Consider the following 20,969-nt stretch of genomic DNA (forward strand, 5'->3'; position numbering starts at 1 on the left):
CCTCAGTGTATAAGTGTGGAGAGAAAGAGAGAGATCTGGTCTCTCAGCCTCCTCTTCTAAGGACACTAGTTCCATCATGAAGGCTCTCATGATGGCTTTAAACGAGTGTCTCATTTAAACTTGTCTCCTAAAGATTCGACCTCCAAATACCATGACATTGGGGATTAAAGTTTCAGTGTATGAATCTGGGGGAACATAAGCTGTCAGCCCATAATATCTTTCTCCCCTAAAATAGTCTTAGCCATTTCTCCATAAAATGAGTCAAAGATCTTTTCAGCCATTCTACTTGTGACACCAATAGCACTAATTTATGCTCATGGGGTCTTTTTATTTTTTTAACAGATAAACTCCACAAATTTATTGAAATATAAAAAAACCAGTTTATAATTTGGAAAACACTTTAGATAGACTTTATATATTCTCTATTTTATCTCCCCTTCCCTGATAAAAGCATTCCCCAAAAAATGAAATGAAACATTTCCTAAACTTCTTATTTAGTGCATTGTTTATGGAAGCACATTCCAACGATGTGATCAGCCTTCGACATCGAAACCCACCACGTTCTACTAAAATTGTCTGCAAAGTCATAACTGGTGAATCTGAGTATTGGTATTAACCAGCGCTAACTGGTAATTGTAACCTGTCCCCCAACAACTCCCCGAATCATGGTTGCAAAATATAATTCATCTGAGTTAGAAGATTCTGTGGCTTTGATCAAGGATCATTCTTCAGGTTACCCCGGGGCTAAGCATGCAGTCAACAAGCACGCAGTCCAGCCTGGCCGAGGTTAACGCCTCCTATACACTAGGAGTCAGCCAACTTTTTCTGTAAGGGGCCAGGTAATAAATATTTTAGGCGTTGTGAGACACGTGGTCTCTGTTTCAAATACTAAACTCAACTGTCAGAGCATAAAAACGGCCATAGATCATGCGTAAATGAATATTTAAGACTGTGTTTCAATAAAACTTTCTGTACCAAATTAGGCAGCGGGTCAGCTTTAGCCCATGCCCACTACACACCAGTACTTCTGCATATATCCGGGCCTCTTCTGAATCCAACACAGGTGAGCATCTTAGTCATTACGATGCTATAACCGGCCAGCAGTTGTGACTATCCTAGAAGCTACCACCTCTTCACTTCCCACCAGCAATGCCGTCCTCACTGCTTCTGACTCACGAGTGAACCCATTCTATAATCCAATGCTGAGAACCGGCTTTTAAGAACCATTTCTGTGCCAACTGTCTTGCTTTGGAGTCCCTAAAAGCAGAGCCTGAGACAAGGACTGGGGCAAGGGCATTTCATTTAAAATACACACTCCCAGCACACAAGAATAAAATGATGAGGAGAGTGAGACAAGGAAGGACGAGAATAAAACAGGAGAGCGTTATCGAAATCTCTATTGTGGGCAATGAAGATGCCAAATATTTCCCAGTATTGCCACTGAGTGGTACAAGGAATGGCAGGTTGGAACCCTTATTATACCAGGTCTCGTCCCATGTGTGTTGACCGATGTTAATTACCCTGAATTTCTGGACTGAGTTTGTGCATGGGCCACACGTCACACAGGCTCCTGCGGAGTTGGAGACAGCCCTGGAGCAGAAAGTGTAAAGGCACGTGAGGCACTTTGGAGTGGGATGCTGTCAGTGAAGGTGACTCTGAGGTTGTGCTGACTCGTCACAGTCATGGCTGAAATTAGAGGTGAGGCAGGGGAAGTGACCCAGGGTCCCAGAGGTAGAAAGACTAAGATGGCACACCAAGGAGAACTCATTTGCCTCACTAAGCAATGACCATCTCAATACACAGAAGCTTCAGAGCAGTACAGAAGTACTGAGAGGAAGAGCAGGTTGAGCTCCCAGACCGACAAGGCAGAAAACACGCGCCACCTTGGACATGGGCGCCAAAGCTAGACCAGTTGCCTAAAGCGTCTTTCGCCTCCCATGTCACAATGACATCTAGTTGAATGGTGCAGGGTTTTAAACCGCTTGAAGACTGAGAAGAATCAGGGCAATTTCCACCTCTTGAGTTCAACATGAGGAGATCCTACTGTTCTCTCAAGCATCTCCGTGAAGCCCTACACTCTCAGACCTGTCCTGTGGTCCGGAGGAACCAGGCAGCCCTGAGAGGCAACAGCAACACCCTTTCTCCTGTGTTGTTCTATGAAACCAACAAACCATCGCTTAGAAAACCTGCTAAGCTCCTGCTTCCATTTCACATCAGTTCTACTCCCAAAGAGCATCAGGATAAATAAGAGATGAGATAAGAGGAAGTTAAAGAATCTCTGTTTGCACTTTGATATACACGTCCAAGATAAGATCAAAAATGCACAAATAAACAATCTTCAAGAATAAGATACTTAGTGTAATTCTATGTTAACAACTTCTCAGAACTCTAGAATACTAAATGTAAATGTCAACATTCAAGTCAATTATCCCCTACAGGGTTGTACAGTCACATTTTAAAATATTACATACTACTCAACTCATATTTGAAAAGTATAAGGATATTAAAAATGATCGCACTATCAGTGCAAGTGTGAAAGGCAGACTAGAAAAGTGTATAACTATCACTGAGCCTTCATTTTAGACGAGTAAGGGGGTATATATATATATATATATTTTTTTTTTTCACTGTAAGGTTGATCTTACTGTTGAAGTCCTTCCAAGATGACCATAGTGAAGTTCAGAAGAATGAACACCTATAGAAGATTGAGCCAAGGGTCCTTGCTAGTGGATTCCCAGACACCTATGCCTCTGAGATTGAAGGGCTAAAACGTCTTGTCCTGGCCACGAACACAAGCCAGAGGAAACAGACACACGAAGCCTCAGTTGACTCAGAACTGGGCACTTCTGAAATGTCTACTACGCTAATCAGAGCGTTTGTGGTACAGAACGAATGATAGGTTAGGGGGATGATGACTTGTTCTAAATAATGTTGGGGAAACTGGGGGACTCTTGTAAATATAGAAACAGAAGTAATAAAAAATCTTTCATAACATAGGAATGGAACCAGCAGTGACTAATGTCTTGTGGTTCCTTCTAGGATAATAAAATGTAATGTCTATGGAGTTTGGCCTGAAAATCATTTCAGCTATTTCAGGAACACGGTCTTGGACAATTTGTTGACACCCTGGCAAAAGAAAGATCATTCAAAAATCAGTAAATCAGTCTTCGAAAAGTGAGGAAGACTGATTTTCTGAAATAAAGACAGCATCACGGATCTGGGGAGAATCTAAGCCTAAAAAAGAGGAAGAAAGGAAAGACCAAATTTGTAGGCTAGGATTTTGAAAGAAGATTGGATGCAAATTTTGTAATTGGAAAATCCTCATTTGTGGGGTGGAGGCGGCCAGTTTCATTTTTGAATTCCTGAAGTGATCTAAAAATGCCTCCCCCTTAATTTGGCTTTTTCCAGGCTTCTCTTTAGGGGCCCACACAGTCTCAGAAGCATTGTCAGTGGCAGAGGGGTAAATTAGCAGCCCTGCACCTCTGAAATTTGCTACATGACCATTCTCCTTCACTTTAGTTGGGTCTAGCATCACTTTAATTCAAGAACAAGTTTGGACTTTGGCAGAATCTTTAGCAATTATTTTATTCTTATCCTAAGACTGTTTCGGCTCCTAAGAATCATGGAATTCCTAGGTTCCAGGAATGGGAAATAACTACATCAGAGACATAATAGAAAGAAATCTATTTTTAAAATGCAAAGCCTAGGTCACTTGAAATTTTTAAAGTGTCAGCATACATATGTATGCTGCTAAGGCAATGAAAATTAAAAATTATCATGTATTTGTAGTAAATTTTAAAAATTTAATAGTATCCCAGTGATACTTTGTTCATAGTTAACTGACAAGGCTGTCTCCAACTTAGTGTACCGGCAACATCTTTAGACAACAAGAGTCAGGGGTAACATGTCATGGTGCTAACCTCAGAGCCACTGAACCAGCAGCAGTCCTTCGGTCATTGCTCATCTCTTGTCTTTTGAAAAGGTGGCTCTTCCATTTAGTGTGGATCTGTTTTTAGTTAATTTCCAGTGAAGGACCGGCAATATTAAGTCTTCTTGCTTGACGCAAATGATCTACCAGGAAAAAAAAAAGAGAGAGAGATGTTATTAATATTAGATAGAAACACCAAAATCTTACGAAGTCATCTACTGTCTTGGGAAAGATAGAAAAATCCAATTTAACTACTGGCCATCAGCAGATGGAAGATTTTCTACAATAAAACTAACAAACACAGCCACAGCAAGTAACCACGATTAGCAGTTGAGCTCTCTGAGAAAGTTAACTAAATAAATTATTGCCCATCATACATTTTAGTGCCAAATGCTCAGACTTTTTGTTTCCCATCAAGACTACTGTCTTTCTTCAGTTATTGTTTTTAATGACATCTCTAAAATGTAGCAACAGCCACAACTCAAACACAAAATGTTACAAGTGAGTTGTTCCTCAAAAAACATACACCCACCATTTGGCAATGGTACTAGAGGGGATTCTCAATTTGTTCAGGCCAATGATTTTTCAAGGCACAGTGTTACTGCATGTATTCTTGCATTCTACAAATTTATTCTACATTGATTTTTTTACCAATAGAGTAAAACAGAGTAAAAACTGAACAAATTAAAAATGAAGTGCCTATAATATGAAAGTTGTCATGAAAGGTACTACAGAGGTAGCTAATTGTCATTCCTTGTGATAAAGGACCTTATGAGTTAGCAGAGCTGTTAACACAATATCTGCCTCACTAGAAAGCATATGGTTAGTGCCACAAAGAGAAACTCCAACTGATACACTCAAAGAAAGATGAACAAAAGAACAGAATACTGACCCTTCTTTTGTTCACAACAGCACTGACCAATGAGCAAGATTTCAGTGGACCCCAAGAGCATTCTGAGTGGGACACACTCTGAGCAATCACGTAGCTGCAGGAGAGTACACAGCATATTCTGAGGCTAGCAAGGAAAGTCACTGTAGTTTATATAGGAGAGTAATAGGAGATAAGCTAGGGACATGTATTGGACATCAGCTCTCTCGAGAAAGGAAACAAAGAATCCAACTCAACTATTGGCTCCCAGAGGAATAAAAAATGCATAAAATTTTGTGATGGGTTACATATAAGGATTCATTCTGGACAAAACCGTCAAGGGGATGAAATTTGTCTTTGGTTCCCACAATCTACTCCCTTCAGTGCCCTAATGCTTTCCTTAATCCTATCTAAATCTATTTGTAGCTCCTCACCTCATAGGTAATTGCAAAATTCTGGCTAACATCTTTAACTGTTACCTTAGAGATGCCGTTGATAGATAAAGATAGATAGATAGATAGATGATAGATAGATAGATAGATAGATAGATAGATAGATAGATAGATAGATAGATAGATAGATAGTCTAATAGAATAAATGCATTATTAAGAATTAAACAGGAAATTCAAGCATAAATCAGTGGATGAAGAAGAATTAGGGAGGGTATTAATAAGCCTTCCTAGATTCCCCAAATCATTTATTACATGTAGGGATAAGGTTTACTCTAACAATTACCTGGAGACTTAACCTTTCAGGTAGAATTTATTTTTCTTCCACCTCTGTGTAAGTCCTTCTGGGAATAAAATTCTAACTGCGTAGAAGATGAAAAACCTCATTAAGGGAGAAGTTCTCAAGTACCTCGTAAGGGAGACTGGAACATTTACTGCTGGTTGGTTAGCCCACACCCATTATGAACTAACCATCTGCCTTCCATAGAAGCTGGAGCATGTACATTGATGTATCCAGCCTTCCTTGCAGCTGCAGACGCCTATTTCACATTCTTCTGGCCAAAGAGTCTGAAGCAGAAGTCTGCTGGGGAACATTTGGGAAAGTTTTGCGTCACTGATGCAGGGGAGAGAGAGAGAGTTGGCAATGCCACTCCAGGGCTGGAATGTGAAGCTGATAGCTAGAGCAGTAGCAGCTGTGACAATGAAGATAAGGTCTAGAGAACTTCACAAATTCCAGATCTGATATCTTTGAGCTGCTGAATCAACACCAGCTGCCACATATTTCTTCTTCTCTGAGAGAATAAACTTTTTTTTACTCAAGCCATTGTTAGCTGGATTTTCTGTTACTTGTAGCTGAAAGTACTCCTAAGAAAAAGCTGGCATCAATTTTAGGCATGGATCGGAGTCTCTCAGTTTTCACCAAATTATTCAGTAATCAAAGCCTCATATTCTAAGTTGTCCAGACCAGTTCAGAAATATCCACTTCACAATGAAGCATATTTATAAACAAATCATTCGCAAAATTGGGAGAGGGGCAAATAATTATTGAACATCTCCTATTACAGTGTTTTGCTATTACTTTTACATATATTATCTCATAAATTGCATATAGCTTTGAGAGATAAGTTTTTTATCTTTACCAGACTTTCTTGCTCTCTTATGATGAAGAATCTGAGAGCAAGAAGTGAAGTGATTTTTCCTTACTCTTCTAGGAAGAGGCAGAACCAAGATTCAGACTCACATATGCTTATGCTCTTTTCATCACCGTAATGTCTCCTTCATAATTTTAAATCTCTTGATGCTTTAATTCTTTTTATTTATTTAATTACAACATAGTAGAAATTCTAAAATTATGCGAATCATAAGATCCTTTAAAAATAAAGTAAGATGGAATATCACATAAACTCAGTTTCCAAACTTTAGCCTTTCTTGCTCCAAGTTTCTTATACAAAATCAATATTCTAGTAGCTTTATTTCCAATACAATTGACATTGCCATATAGTTTTCACTATTTCATATCACAAATGGATCACTGATTAATTCAATAAAAATTTGGAGAACATGGTGTGGAAAACTGCCTTTGAGAGTGAAATCTGTGATTCACAGAGCTTCTTTGAGAGCTTAATTTTGAGATGGGGAAACTGAGCTCCAGAGAGTTGGGGTGAATAGCTACAGGTCCTATTGTTACTTCAGGTAAAACTAGGTTACAAGAAGTTTCTTGGCATCTGGTGCAATACTGCTTCCATTAAGCTGTAATTCTGGGTCCTCTGCTTGCTGGCTGTGTACCTTTGGCAAGCTATTTAACCTCTTAAGCTATTTTCCCTCTTCAGTCAAAGGAGATGATAGTAATATGTGCTGTAAGAGCCACTCCTTTTCTCTCTGCAGAACCACCTCTGATTCTGATTGAGTCATCACCCTCTTCCACACAACTTTAATAGCAACCCCTCCCTCAGGAGGGTAACCTTAGCAGTTTAAATCAAGCTTAGGAAACCATCCTGCTGTCAGTTGACACAGGGGTGAATGGATCTAATTTTGACCATTGATACTTGGGAGGACATCTGCTGAGGGAATAAATCTGCCAGTAAAATCTTAGTACAATCTTAAAAGACATTGCCAAAAAGATGAAGGAAGAAAATTACAGGACAATTTACCTCCTTAGTTTAGACACAAAATTTCTTAACAAACTATTTCACAAGCAAATCCAGCAAGATATAAAAGGAATCATACATCATGACCTAGTGGGGTTTATCCAAGGAATGCAAGACTGGTTGAATCTCTCACAATCAATCAGTGGAATTTACCATATTGACGAAATAAAGGAGTAAGAAATATGTGACAATTTCAGTAATTGCAGAAAAATTGTTTAATGAATTCAGCAGCTACTCATGAAAAAAGCTCTCAGCAATTAAGTATTAAGATGAAATTCCTCAACCTAAAACGGACAACTATAAAAATTGTACAACTACCATTAAACATAATCATAAAGTTAATTCTTTCCCCCTAAGACAAGGTGTCCACTTCCGTCACCGCTGAGTATTTATGTAATGCAAAAATACTAATAGGAGAGGAATGAAAGAAAGTAGGCACGTAGACTGGAAAGGAAAAAGCAAAACTGATGCCATTTTCAGATGGCATCACTGGGCAGATAGAAAATCCTAAAGAACCTACAAAACAATTTCTACAACTAATAAATGGATTTAGAAAGGTCATAGAATACAAGATTAAAATATAAAAATCTATTTTATTTTTACATGGCAAGAGAAAATAATTGAAAATAAAATTGTCATATCATTTACAATAGCATCAAATAACATAAAGAATTTAGTAATAAATTTAACAAAAGATGTGCAGAATGTTATCACTGAAAATAAAACAATATTGCCAAAAGAATATAAAGAAGACCAAAATAAATGGAGAAATATGTTCATAGATATTTCTCGATATCATAAAGATATTAATTCTCTTCAAATTAATCTATAAATTCAACGCAATTCCAGTCAAAATGCCAGTAGGGTTTTTGTAGATACTTGAAAGCTGGTTATAAAACATAGGGAACTGCAAAGAACCTAGAATATTCAAAGCAAGCCTGGAAAAAAAGAACAAAATTGGAGGATTTACATTATCTGATTTCAAGAGTTACTACAAATATGCAGTAATAAAAATGATACGGTATTGGCCAAACTACAGAGAGAGAGGTCAATGAAATAAAATAGATTGCTCCAAAATAAACCCACGCTTATGTAGACATTCAGTTTTCCACAAAGGTGCCAAAGAAATTCAATAGGGGGAAAGTGTGGCTTTTTAACAAATAGCGCTGGAACAACCGAATCCAAATGCAGGAAAGAAAATCTTGGCTACTTTCTCATGCCACACCTAAAATTAATTAGAATTTGAAAGGAAGACATAGGGTAATGTATTTATTTCTTTGGCTTAAGCAATGGTTTTTCAGAAAGAACCCAGAAAGCAGTGACCCAATGATGTAAGACAGATAACTTAGATTTTACCAAAATGTAAAACTCACGCACAACAAAAGATGCCATTACAAAAATGAGTAGGCTAGCCTAGAGAAAATATTCACAAGGCTGGTGTTTAGACTCCGTAATGAAACCATACACCATTATAATAAAAGGATAAGCAGTCCAATAAAAAAAAATGGGCAAAATGTACACTTTTGTATAATTACTTTGGAAAAAAACAGGTCTGAAAGTTTATTACAAAACTAAAGATACAGCTACTTGTGACTCCCAGATTTTATTTTATAATGTTACCAGAGTTATCAAAGTCTAGTCTATAAACAGACTTGTAAGTGAATGTTTATAGCAGCTCTATTGATATTTGCCAGAAGTTGGAAATATCCAGATGTCCACCAATGGGAGAATAAATCAACAGAACGTGACTTGTTTATACAATGGAGTGCTACTCAAAAATAAAAAAGGAAAGAGCTATTGATGCATGCAACAACAGATTAATCTGAAAAACAGTATACTGAATAAAAGAAACCTTACACAAGAATACGTATTGTATGATTCCATTCTTATGAAATCGTAGAACAGTCGAAACTACTCTGTTGTAGAAAAAAATCAGAGGTAGGGATTGGAACAGAGGTAGGGATTAACTGGCAGGAGACATGAGAGAAGTTTCTAGGCTGAGGGTGATGTTCTATATCATGACAGAGCTTTGGGTTACATAGATATAATCATTTGTCAAGACAACAAATGTTCATGCAAAATTTGCACATTTGGTTGTGCAATTATGTCATGAAAGGAAAAAATACTGTAAACAAATGCTTAACTTTAGTTAAAAGTAAGCACGCTGAAGTATTTAGGGGAAAGAGTATTCATGTCTGCTGTTTACTTTGAAATGCATCAAAAAAACAAGACGAACTGGTAGATGAAGAGTAGAATAAACAGATGGATGAATATACAGTAAAGATACTATGATGGTGATTATAGAATCTATGTGGTGGTCGACATCATCCCTTGTGTCTAACCTGGATATAAACCAGCATCAGAAAGTTTCGATTAACTTATCACCAAAATCTCTCTTTAATGGAAAAACCTTTCAGGGCTGTGCAATCCAGGAAATGCCTGCCATCGCTCAACCTGTCAGAATCTCCATTTGAGCACAGAGCCATTTACAGTGGTATCTGATGAGAAAGCCAAGATCCCTGACAGTGCACTAGTGAGAGCCTTTCCACAGGACTGTTCTAATAAACAGGCTTCTGGCTCATTGCTGAATGCTGGCTAAAGACAGAACCATCTGGAAAGCAGAGTATAGAATGATCTCTATTTTTCCAAGAATCAAAGGAAGGTGGAACATTTCTGAATGAAACCATGGATGTTATTCATAAAATCTGGGCCACATGAGGTTAGAGGCATATTGATTTCCAGTCTAAGGATAGATTGGCCATCTTTGGCCTTTCAGGAAAATGACCACAGATTAAGATGATGAAGACCAGATGCTACAATTTGAAGCTTCAATTAGAAAACCCTAAAAGGGCTTAATTGGCAGGACAGCCATAACAACTGTGTCTTGCCACAGATTGACGGAAAGATGACAAGTGTTTTAATGTGGTGAAGACAAATCTTGGGTCTAGCTGCTTCTGCACAAATGATCCAGCCAGTCTGAAAAGGTTTGAAGGAATAAAACTTGCCAGTGCTTACCAAGATCCAGAAAGGCCTTAGGTTTGAGCAATTCCCTGTTGGAATTAGGTTTGAGAACAAAAGCTAGTTTTTTTTAAAAGAAGTTTTCTTAGAAGACTTCCTTAATGAGAACATCCATACCTAGTAGGGCTTAGAGAAAGCATAGACGTAGATGTGTCCCTGGCTTGTCTGCAAGGCTTCTGCCTCTCTCTTTCTACCTCTTCCTTCCTTCCTTTTTGAAACCCTTCCCTTCCTACTATCCAAAAGCTTCATCTTCTCCTAATGTCCCAGACTATATATTTATTTTTCACACTAGGCAGTAAGTGACAAGTTACTAATGTTGGACTCTTTTCCTTTACGTAAAAATCTACGAAATGCTTAAGTCAGTGAAATGTATCACTAATGGTTGAATTTAAAGCATCAGGGACAAGTTCGAAAAATATTGGAGTCAAAAAGCATTCCATACATAGTTATTGATTCATAAGACAGTTGTTAATAACCCCTCTTTGGACATATTTTTGTAAGTTATGATGAGAAATACGATGAAATATGTCAGATTTCCTTCCCTCCAACACTTTACAAATAGAGGAGTTAAGATATGTACATAAATAGCTACATATTTGATGTAGAGAAAATTATTTTAGTCAGATGATTTAATCAAATGACACAGATCATGTGGTTTTTAAAAGAACATTTTAGGGAAGCCTAAAAGTTCAGGGAATGGGGAGAGAGATTCTACATAAGGTATTTGTTCATGGAAGTCTTCCGGGATGAGGATGACAGTGAGTTGTCTGTGAAGGATTCAACTCAAGACGCTGGGAATCAGGAAGACAGTGTGGTGGGGAAAATGCCACGAGCAAAGGGGTAGAGGAAAGGCAGATTTGGAGCATGGGCAAACCCTAAGTCTTAGGGGAGTGATCATCTGAGAGTGTGTGAATGTACACCGGGCATCTGCAGGACAGTCAAGGAAACTGCTGTTTATTACAGTCTCTTCCTTGAATTGGCAAATATATCACAAGCGAAAAGTCCTTGTATTACTGTTCATTCTATTACTTTTCCCATAAGACTCCTTGGCAGCCATGGTCTACTAATTCATATATGCCACGTTTAAGCTGCATTTTAAAAATAGCAAATACACACGAGGCAAACCAATCATTTGAAAACCTCCTTTCATTTTCTTTTGTTTTCCTTCTTGCTGCAATCAAGCACATGCTATACATTGCCTCTGAGGTTACCAGCCCTTTGTTTTATTTCTTTAATAAGGAGAAAAACATTACCCATAACTGCAGTCTCAAAATAATCTCCAGGGATTATCCAATCAACACGTCTGTGTCCAGCGCACTTATTTCATTTCAAAAACACAATAAATAGCACTAGTGATAATTAATAGTCCTACAAATGAGTAACAGATTTGAATAATCTGGTGTTAGCATAATAACTAGAAAATTAACTGAGTTCCTTATTATAATTTTTTAGATGGGGATTTTCATGCGCAAGACAAAGATTCAGAAGCTTTGTCTTTTAAACGAACACAGGAATATGTGAAATCATTTTTGAGAGTGTTAGTATTATTCCTCGCTCTGAAGTCTTGTCTAAATCATAGCACGTAGGACCTCTGTAAAGAGAAAGTTCACTCAGATTTTAAAGGACCAAACCTAGGTGGTTTCAGGGTGTTTATATCTTCCTGACCTACACACATGGACACGTCCAGCCAGGAAGGAAGCGGGTTGTGTAGGAGGAAAAAGAGCTTGAACTTGGCCTCGGACACTCACTGTCTGTTTGACCTCTGGCAACTGATCTAATTTCACCAAGCCTCAATTTCCTTGAATGCAAAACAGAGACCCAAATGCCTATCACATGTGTGTGTTGGAGGAGTGGGTGACATAAAGTCTGTAAAGCAGCTGCAGGGAACCCACACAGGCGAGCATTCTGGGAGAAACAATTTTCCGAAGTTGATATAATCAATGCTCACATCTCTGAAGAAGTAACTTACTCGAACCGTCTATTTTCAGGGTGACGCGTGGGTTCTAGGCCCAATGATCCAGCCGTTCCATCAGCCCTCAGCCAATGAGAAGATGGCTGGTGCGTTTCCAGCACATCTCACCACTTGAGATGCAGTATTAACTCCCACTGGACTGTGAGTCACAACCACATGGCCCCATGGCTGCGTGATGCGCTTTCGATGAAAATTTAGAGACTTCTTTTTTTCATTTTTTTGGAAGGGAAAAAAACCGAAAATAACACTGGTAAAAGAATCTTCCTCAGAACATAATTCGAAGCAATCTATTCAGAAGACTTATGAACGGCAGAGTGCCATTTCCTTCTGCCTGGCACTGTGTATTAGCCCACAAATGCGTTAGCTTTATTCCTTCCTTATTCTCACTGAGATAATATTTTTAAATCTATAATAAACATTCAGAAAATTTAAAATCAGAGACACACACAGACACAGGACTTGAAATTTCCAAAAGCTTCTATCTTCTTCACATAAAGATATATTTTCTAACATATGAGGTAGAAACTCCATCTCAAACTTTCTCTTAACGATTTCACTAGATTAATTGGAGCTCTCCATTCCCAGCTGTCAACTGATAACCGAGTCTCACTAAATGTTCGCTTGGTACATTCTACCCATCCTACACTCATATGCTATAAATGTACCAAGACATAGCTGTGTTCGTTCTCAAACCTGTGCATGCCAGTTAAGTCTATTATTATTTTAAATTTAATTAAATATTACAAAAGCCTATAAAGTGTAAGAAAATAAAGTTGCTGTTTCTATCAAAGTTGAGTAAAATGCTTTGGAAAGACTCAATCAATAGAAATGACAATAAAAATCACAATTAATTAGGTGGAGGCAGAAAAATATAAACAAATTAGAGGGGACAGTAATCAAAGTCCAGAATTCTGCACTTAGAATATTTTTATTTTTTAAAGTTCTTGCTTCACAGTAAAAAAAAGGAAAACAAAAACTAGAACCTGGACATTGAAACTGATGCACAGCTTGTGTAGTTAATGGATGGGAGACAACATTGAACTTCAAACAGTAGACACTACGCAAAGAAAAGATCCTAGATCCACAAAAGGAAAAAACTGTATGAAGGTCTATTTATATGTTTTAAGTTAACATAAAATGCACAAGTTAGGTGTGACTTTTTCCAAGTTAACCCACGTCATCAATTAGTCAATTGCAGTTCCAGTGTATCTAATTTTAAAAGCTTCCATCATGTTGGAATATTCTTCAGTGAATTTTTCTCCAATGACCAATCAGTCTTATTTGTTGTCTTCCTTTAACAGGAAACCAAAAACGTGAGGTCTTAACTCTGTAAATGAGCTAAATGGGAATTAACACGTTAACAACTACTTAACAATGAAGTTGTTGTTAATTGTCTGTCTTCAGGGATTGTCCAAGCCTCTCTTGCTCCCAGTGCCTGCTCTCCCTCTGGGTGGCAGTCTCTCTCCTTTAGTCATCCAAGATTCCTTCGTAACTTAGATGACCATGCATCCATGCATCCTGGTCACAGAGGTCAGTCCTGGTTGAAGCCTGTTGTCCCAACATAATTATTAAAAGCACTGCATTTCTCTTCCCTTAGTATCCCCGTTTGAATGATAAATTATATGAGTTCCATATTCCTATGGTAACTCATACTACCTTGTTCTCTGAATGCTTTAGTCTCTCATCTTCTCTTCCTCCTTTTCCCATTTTGCTTTAAGAAAAAAACATGTATACATATAGTTGCTCAGACATTTATTTCTGGCTTAGAGAAGTAGAACTTATTCAACATTTGCAAAAAGTGGAACTTACTTGGAAGGGAAGATGGATATGTCGCAGAACTCTCCTAGGAATGTATAAATCTACCCAATAATCTTATTCATGTTCTTTTTTTTAATTCTTTTGCCTCTCGTGTGAAACAAAAATTGATTGTCATCATTGTTGTCATAAGACCATTCTCCTATTTTATTCCATTGTTGCATTTTTTCATTCTCTTATTCTCCACACTATGATCACCAAAGAAATCTATTCTAATGTCCTTGGTATATGTGCAGAGAAAAAGTTATATCATTGTTTTGTTTGGGGTATTATGTGTGTTGTTGTTTTTATTTCCACAAGTGATGTTCTAAGCTGGATCTCATTCTATTGGGGTTTTTTATTCATTATCTCTGATTATCTATGAAGATCTATGTGTTCATACATGCATCTAAGTCATTGCCTCAGCCACATCATAATACGTAATAATCTTCTTATGAGTTTATTTATGCCTTCTCCTAATGACAGAAAGTTATGTTGCCTCCAATTCCCCACCATCATGTACAGTGCTTCAAAAGACATCCTTATGCACATCCCTTCATGGACAGATGTATTTGTTTCTCTGAAGTTTATGCTGTAAGAGGATTAATGGATCATAGGACATATGCATAATCAGTCTATAGTCACATCAGTGCACGTAGCTTCCTGTTTCCCTATGTTCTTACCAACACTTGTATCATCCTAATTTGTTACTTTTTACAACCTGGTTCTGAAGTGCTATTAATTTCCCTGATTATAAATTGCTTGTTTGCTTGTTACATTTGTTAGCCATTAGAGTTTCTTCTGTGGATAGTTTATTCAGATCGTGTGCCCATTTTTCTTTTTGGCTCTCTACCTTATTCTTTAAAGAATTCCTTCCAGACATTAATCCTATGCCAATCTCAGTCATTGTAATTATCGCCTCCAAATCTAACATCCATGTTTTACCAAAATAGAATACTTCTCTGCTTAAAATCCCCAACCAGAGTCCATTTCTATTGTTTACATCTAAAATTTTTGACTAAAACTGAGTCCATAATGATATCTTTCATTTCTCTGATGGTCAGAGAAAGCTATTTCCGACAATTGTTATTCTGATTGATGAATGACATAATGTTTATATGGTCTTATGTAAAATATTCTCTACCTTTCCCCATGTTTCTCATAAGAAAAGTCCATAATTGTCTTCCAAATACTCCACATTCTCTGCAAAACTGTCTCAAAATAGCAATACTTTGTAGAGGACACTGTCTATTTCTCAGCAGTACCTTGTACAGGACACTGTCTATTTCTCTAGCTTTGGGGGTTCTACATTCATTGTAAATAACTGAAATTTACATAGAATTGGCTATTATTATTGATTGAAAAAGAAAACAATCAATTAATTAATACCTTTAAGGAGCATATTGGTGGACTAGGAGTTTGAGAGTGTTATTTAAACCAAAAAAAAAACCCCATTATTTTGAAATATATTATTACTCTAGAACAAGCTAGAAGAATAATTAGTAATGTCATCTATAAAGAGAGGTATTCAGAACTGAGATTCTGAATTTTGGACCATCTACTTTTCATGGGTCACAGCGTGGCTACCTTGACTACCTCCCTGAAGAATTATGTACTTAGAAGACCCTCCCGGAAGAGGCACAACTTTCTCCCAAATCTCATACCCTGGCGTATTAGTCAGGGTTCACCAGAGAAACACAACCAATAGAATGTGTATAATACGTAGTGGGAGGTTTCTTATTTTAAGAAATTGTGTCTTTCCATCATGGAGGCTGGCAAGTCCAAAATCATCAGGAGAAGCCACCAGGCTGGAGACTCAGGAAAAAACAATGCTGTGGTTCAAGTCCAAAGGCCAAGGGCCGAAGAATTCCTTCTTGCTCCGGAGAGGTCAGTCTTCGGTTGTATTTAGATGTGTAATGGATTGGAGAAGCCCAGCCACGTTATCGAGGACAATCTGCGTTACTTAAACTCCACCAATTTAAACATTAACCTCTATCTAAATTTTAAAAAGTTTTTTGTTTTTTTTTAAAAGAGAAAAATCTTAGTATATAAATTCCTACGACTACTTTCAGGATAAATTACTAAAGTATATTATGGAGTCACAATGCCCATCCATTTAGAGAATCATATCGTTTCTTTCAACACTTGGCACACAGTCAATAGACAGATAAGAAAGTTCTTATTACGCTTAGAGGAAGATCAAGAATAATTCGGGGAGAGCAGCCAAGATGGCGGAGTCGGAGGATGCTCTTAGCTCGCCCTCTAAGAGTGACATCCACGGACCCACCCGTCCGCTCGGAGCACCTGCTGAACTTTGACAGAGCATTGCATTCTTCAAAAGACAAATTCGCCACAGGTCTGATAAACAAGTTTATACTGCATAGCACAGGGAACTATATTCGATATCTTGCAGTAGCCCATGGTGAAAAAGAATATGAAAATGAACATATGTCTATTCATGAATGACTGAAGCACTGTGTTGTGCACCAGAAATTGACACAGCATGGTAAACTGACTATACTTCAATTTAAAAAAAAGTAAAAAAATAATAATAATAATCAGGGAAAGAGTAATTCAATTTGAAGATGGAGCCTCTTTACTTAAAATAAAGTTTGAAAAACTCAGAAAGGGGCATAATAGTAAATAATATGAAAGAAGAGAGATCTTCAGAAGTGTAGGACGTGACTCCGGACCAGATTAAAGGTTTTTCCACTCACGTAAGGTGAATAAAGTCTGTGTGACAAAGTTTTCACATTTGCTTGTTTAAGTTACCTGGAGGCTGGTGCTGTTGTCTGAAAAGGGAGAATTAAAGAAGCCGCTTACAATGTTCATGACTGACTCAGCAACACATTTTTCCAAAAACGTGTCTGCGTGTTTCCTGTCTGTGGTTGTGTTGCAGACCTGCAGACGAAAAAACAACTCACTATGTTCTATCACATCTTTGAATGATAACTCAATACCGAAACTTTCTGAAAATTTGTCCTTAAATGGTTGTTTACAATATTGCTTCTGCTTTTGAAAGTTGTTTTGAATATAAACATTGCTGCCTAAAAGCCATTAAAATGTTATTCTGCAAAAATATAAAATAAAATAAATGGTAGTTGCTTCCAAAAACACCCTCACAAAAACATCAGGAGAATATTTAACCAAATATCTGGGCACCATGGTCCAGCCATTTTGACACAGAAAATTACCAGCACACCAGGCCCACTGCCCTGGTCCTTGTTACTTCAGTTCAGAGTTCGATGCAGGCAGTGCCCAAGGTCTGCATGGCTCCCCAGTGGCCAGGCAAAAAGTACAGTGATCCAAAAGATAATTTTCTGGAAAGATCTTAAGACATCTGACAGCAGAGCAGTCAGAGAAAGATGGTTGGAAGTGTTGTTGGGTTCGCTCCCTCTTAAACTTTTATTCTCGTCACTACAACCTCTGCCTCTGTTTCCGTGGTCCCCCGTGTGTTCCTTGAAGAAACTCTCTCAGAAGCCTGACTTGAGAATAGAGTGAGACAGAGAGAGACTGGAGCTCCTCTGGGAAGTTGCAGTGGATTGAATCACAGGAACACATCACAAAGCATAGAAATAGGAATTTGCAGAGCAGTGGGGGTTCAGCCAGGGTGCTGGCAAAAAAGAGGTGCATGGCCTGTGGATCATTTAAAAACAGTCATAAAACTGACTAATTTTGTCCACTTTTAATCATCACCATATGCTAGTAATTCTAAACAAGGTCAATGGTATAATACCTTCGCCCACCAGGAAAAGTCCACTCCCACAATCCATCTCTTTGGCCACGACTGTGACAGAGGCTTTTAGAGCATCTGTAAAATAGTCTAACAGCTGCGCCCTTATGTCAACCCCAACGTGAGCAGATGGGAAATTCTCTTCAGTCACAGACCTCATGTTGGGGAAGGGTGTGTGGTGGTGGGGAGAGACACTCACTTTGCTGAAGGTACAAACTAAAGCTCCAGAGGAAAAAAAAGCAAGGAGAACAGAATTCACAGTGCAAAGTAACTTTGTTTCATTTGCTGAAACACCTACATGGGTGTATTTAAGCATGAGTATATATATGTATGTATGTAATCACGTGTATATATTATTACACATATATGAATATACATATTATTGTATGTGCATATATTACATATATATGAACATACATATTATTGCATGTATATATTATTGTATGTGCATATATATTACATACATGATATATTATTGTATGTATATATTGTATGTGCATATATTATTACATATGTATAAATATACATATTATTGCATGTATATATTATTGTACGTGCATATGTATTACATACATATGAATATATATTATTATATGTATATACTGCGTGTGCATATTACATATACTACATGCAATAATTGTAATTTGTATCAGGTATGAATCCGTCTACAAAGTGTGCAATCGTGTATCAAAAAGTCTCATAACACCTAACACGTGCTGGGCACTGATTCGTTCCGGAGGCTTGGATTATAACAGTGTACACTATGGAAAAGTGTGAAACAGCAAACCCTCCCTCTTCTTTATTGAGCCTATTAAATCCAATATAAACGGATGTCCAGTGTCAGGACAGTGTAAACCTATGCTGAGGAAGGAAATGTTTTCCTTTATTGCCTGAAAATTACTACTTAAATGATCTTCCCTGGAAACATCAAGGTCCGTTACCAAGCAGAGTAGAGTCAGTTCTGTTCTCTCCCACCTGAGGGCCTGTCAGAAGAAAAACAGAAAAACCGCATTATCTTTCAACAGCCGCTTCCTTGGTAAGCCCAAGAGGGACTTCAGTTTCACTACACTTAGAAGGATTCAGGTTATTTTTTTCTCCAATCTTTTATGGGAGGAAGAGAGAGGGAGGCAGAGAAAAAACAGTTGCATGTGAAGAGAGACAGTGGTGGATTCTTCCCGTTACACACACAGACACATGTGATTCGTACTGAGGGACGAACAGACCCCAGAGGATGTTTCTGGCACGCGTCCCAGTCATAGTCATTGAGACTTAGCATTACAAGGTCACATTCATTCCTGATACATTTATTTGATAAAATATTCCCCTTAAGACGTAGAGAATGGAATATACCTTAACTGAACATTTAATGTTGTTTATTTTTTCCCCCAAAGCCGGAAAGACTTTCTCTCAGTTTGATTCAACTGACACACCAAAGAATACGGTTTTGAATTGCTCCAAAAGGGGAAAAAAAACACAGGCACAAAATAAGAAAACCATGCAAGCCACTGATGATAATTAGCTGAACCATGCAAAGATGAGCTCTGTTAGCAGTTACTTTCCCCAAGACTGAAAAGCTCGACAGAAAGATGCCCCTATGATTAAAAATGACACTGGTTGGGACACTCAGGCTGCTCTCCAAGTTCTGCCTTGTTAGGATCCTTTCAAATTGTGAGAGAGCTCAGATAATTCTGGACCACGCAGGACCCAAACGTGAGTGCTATGTTATACTCCACAATATTTTTAACTGTTCCTCTCTTTCAGATGCCTTTGAGTGATTTAAGAGGCGCTCCCTGAATTATATGCAAACTAAATAGCAGAGTAGTGTAACCACCAGTGATTACCCAAAGCGTGGATCAAATTCAAAACCATTAAAGAAAAAAAGAGGAGAATGAAGAGTGTGTGCCTCTGTTTGTCGGGGCATTCTAATGGCTGGAGACACAGTGATCACTGCCCTTATATGTAAAACTCAGTGCTAAGTGACCATTGTAATTTACTGGGCAACCAGAGGCGATATGATCTGATGCTTTTCCTCCATATTAAAAGAGCAAGAGTCTCTCTATCAATTCATGAAACAAATATTTTGTTGTAGATTTGGGGCACACTCATATTCAGTAAAAAGTGGAGGACTGCCAAGAAGGGGAAATTCTGTGCATATGTTAGAAATACAGCCGAAGGATTCTTCAATAAGTATCTCTTCTGTGATCAACTTTAAACAAAACATCATGATCCTTTGTGACACCAAGATTTCAGGAAAGCCACATAAGCAGTCAGAGAATGGAAACCGTTCAATGATAGCCGTGATGGTTAATTTTAGATGTTAACCTAACTGGGTCATGGGAAGCCCAGATATTTGGCCAACATCATTCCAGTTGTGTCTCTGAGAGTGTTTGGAATGAGATTAACATTTAAATGGGCAGACTGAGTAAAGCAGAGTGCTCTCTCTATTGGGGGCAGGCTTCATCCCGTCAGCTGAAGGCCTGGGTGGAACAAAAAGGCTGGCGCTGCTCTGAGTAAGGAGAATTTCTCGTGCCTGACTGGCTTTGGATTACAACATCGACTCTTCCCTGCCTTCAGACTTGAACTTGACATCAGCTCTTCCTGGGTCTCGAGCCCGTTGGCCTTTGGAACTAGAATGACACCGTCAGCTCTTCTGGGCCCCTGGCCTTTAGACCAGGACTGGAGCTGCCCATAAGCTCTGTTAGGTCTCCAGCTCGCCAGCTCACCCTGATGCAGAGCTCTGGACATCGCAGCTTCCAGAATCCTTGATGATAAATAGATGAATACATACACCCATAAGTAAGCAAGTAAATAAACACAGACACACAGACACACACGTACATCCTACTGATTCTGTTTCTCTGAAAACCCTGACTGATGCAATGCCCAAGGGGGTTTTTCTTAAACAGGCAGGAATTAACTTTACCCTTCCTTCTGTCCTTCCTCTCTTTCTCCAATAAAGAATGTGGACATTTACAGTTAATCCCCAAAATATTCACTGAAAAGTTTATTGGATTAACTGAAACTCATTGATATTGGAAACCGTAAACTGAAGGGTTTATC

The sequence above is a fragment of the Camelus dromedarius genome, chromosome 25 (assembly GCF_036321535.1).
Source record: "Camelus dromedarius isolate mCamDro1 chromosome 25, mCamDro1.pat, whole genome shotgun sequence".
NCBI lineage: Eukaryota > Metazoa > Chordata > Mammalia > Artiodactyla > Camelidae > Camelus > Camelus dromedarius.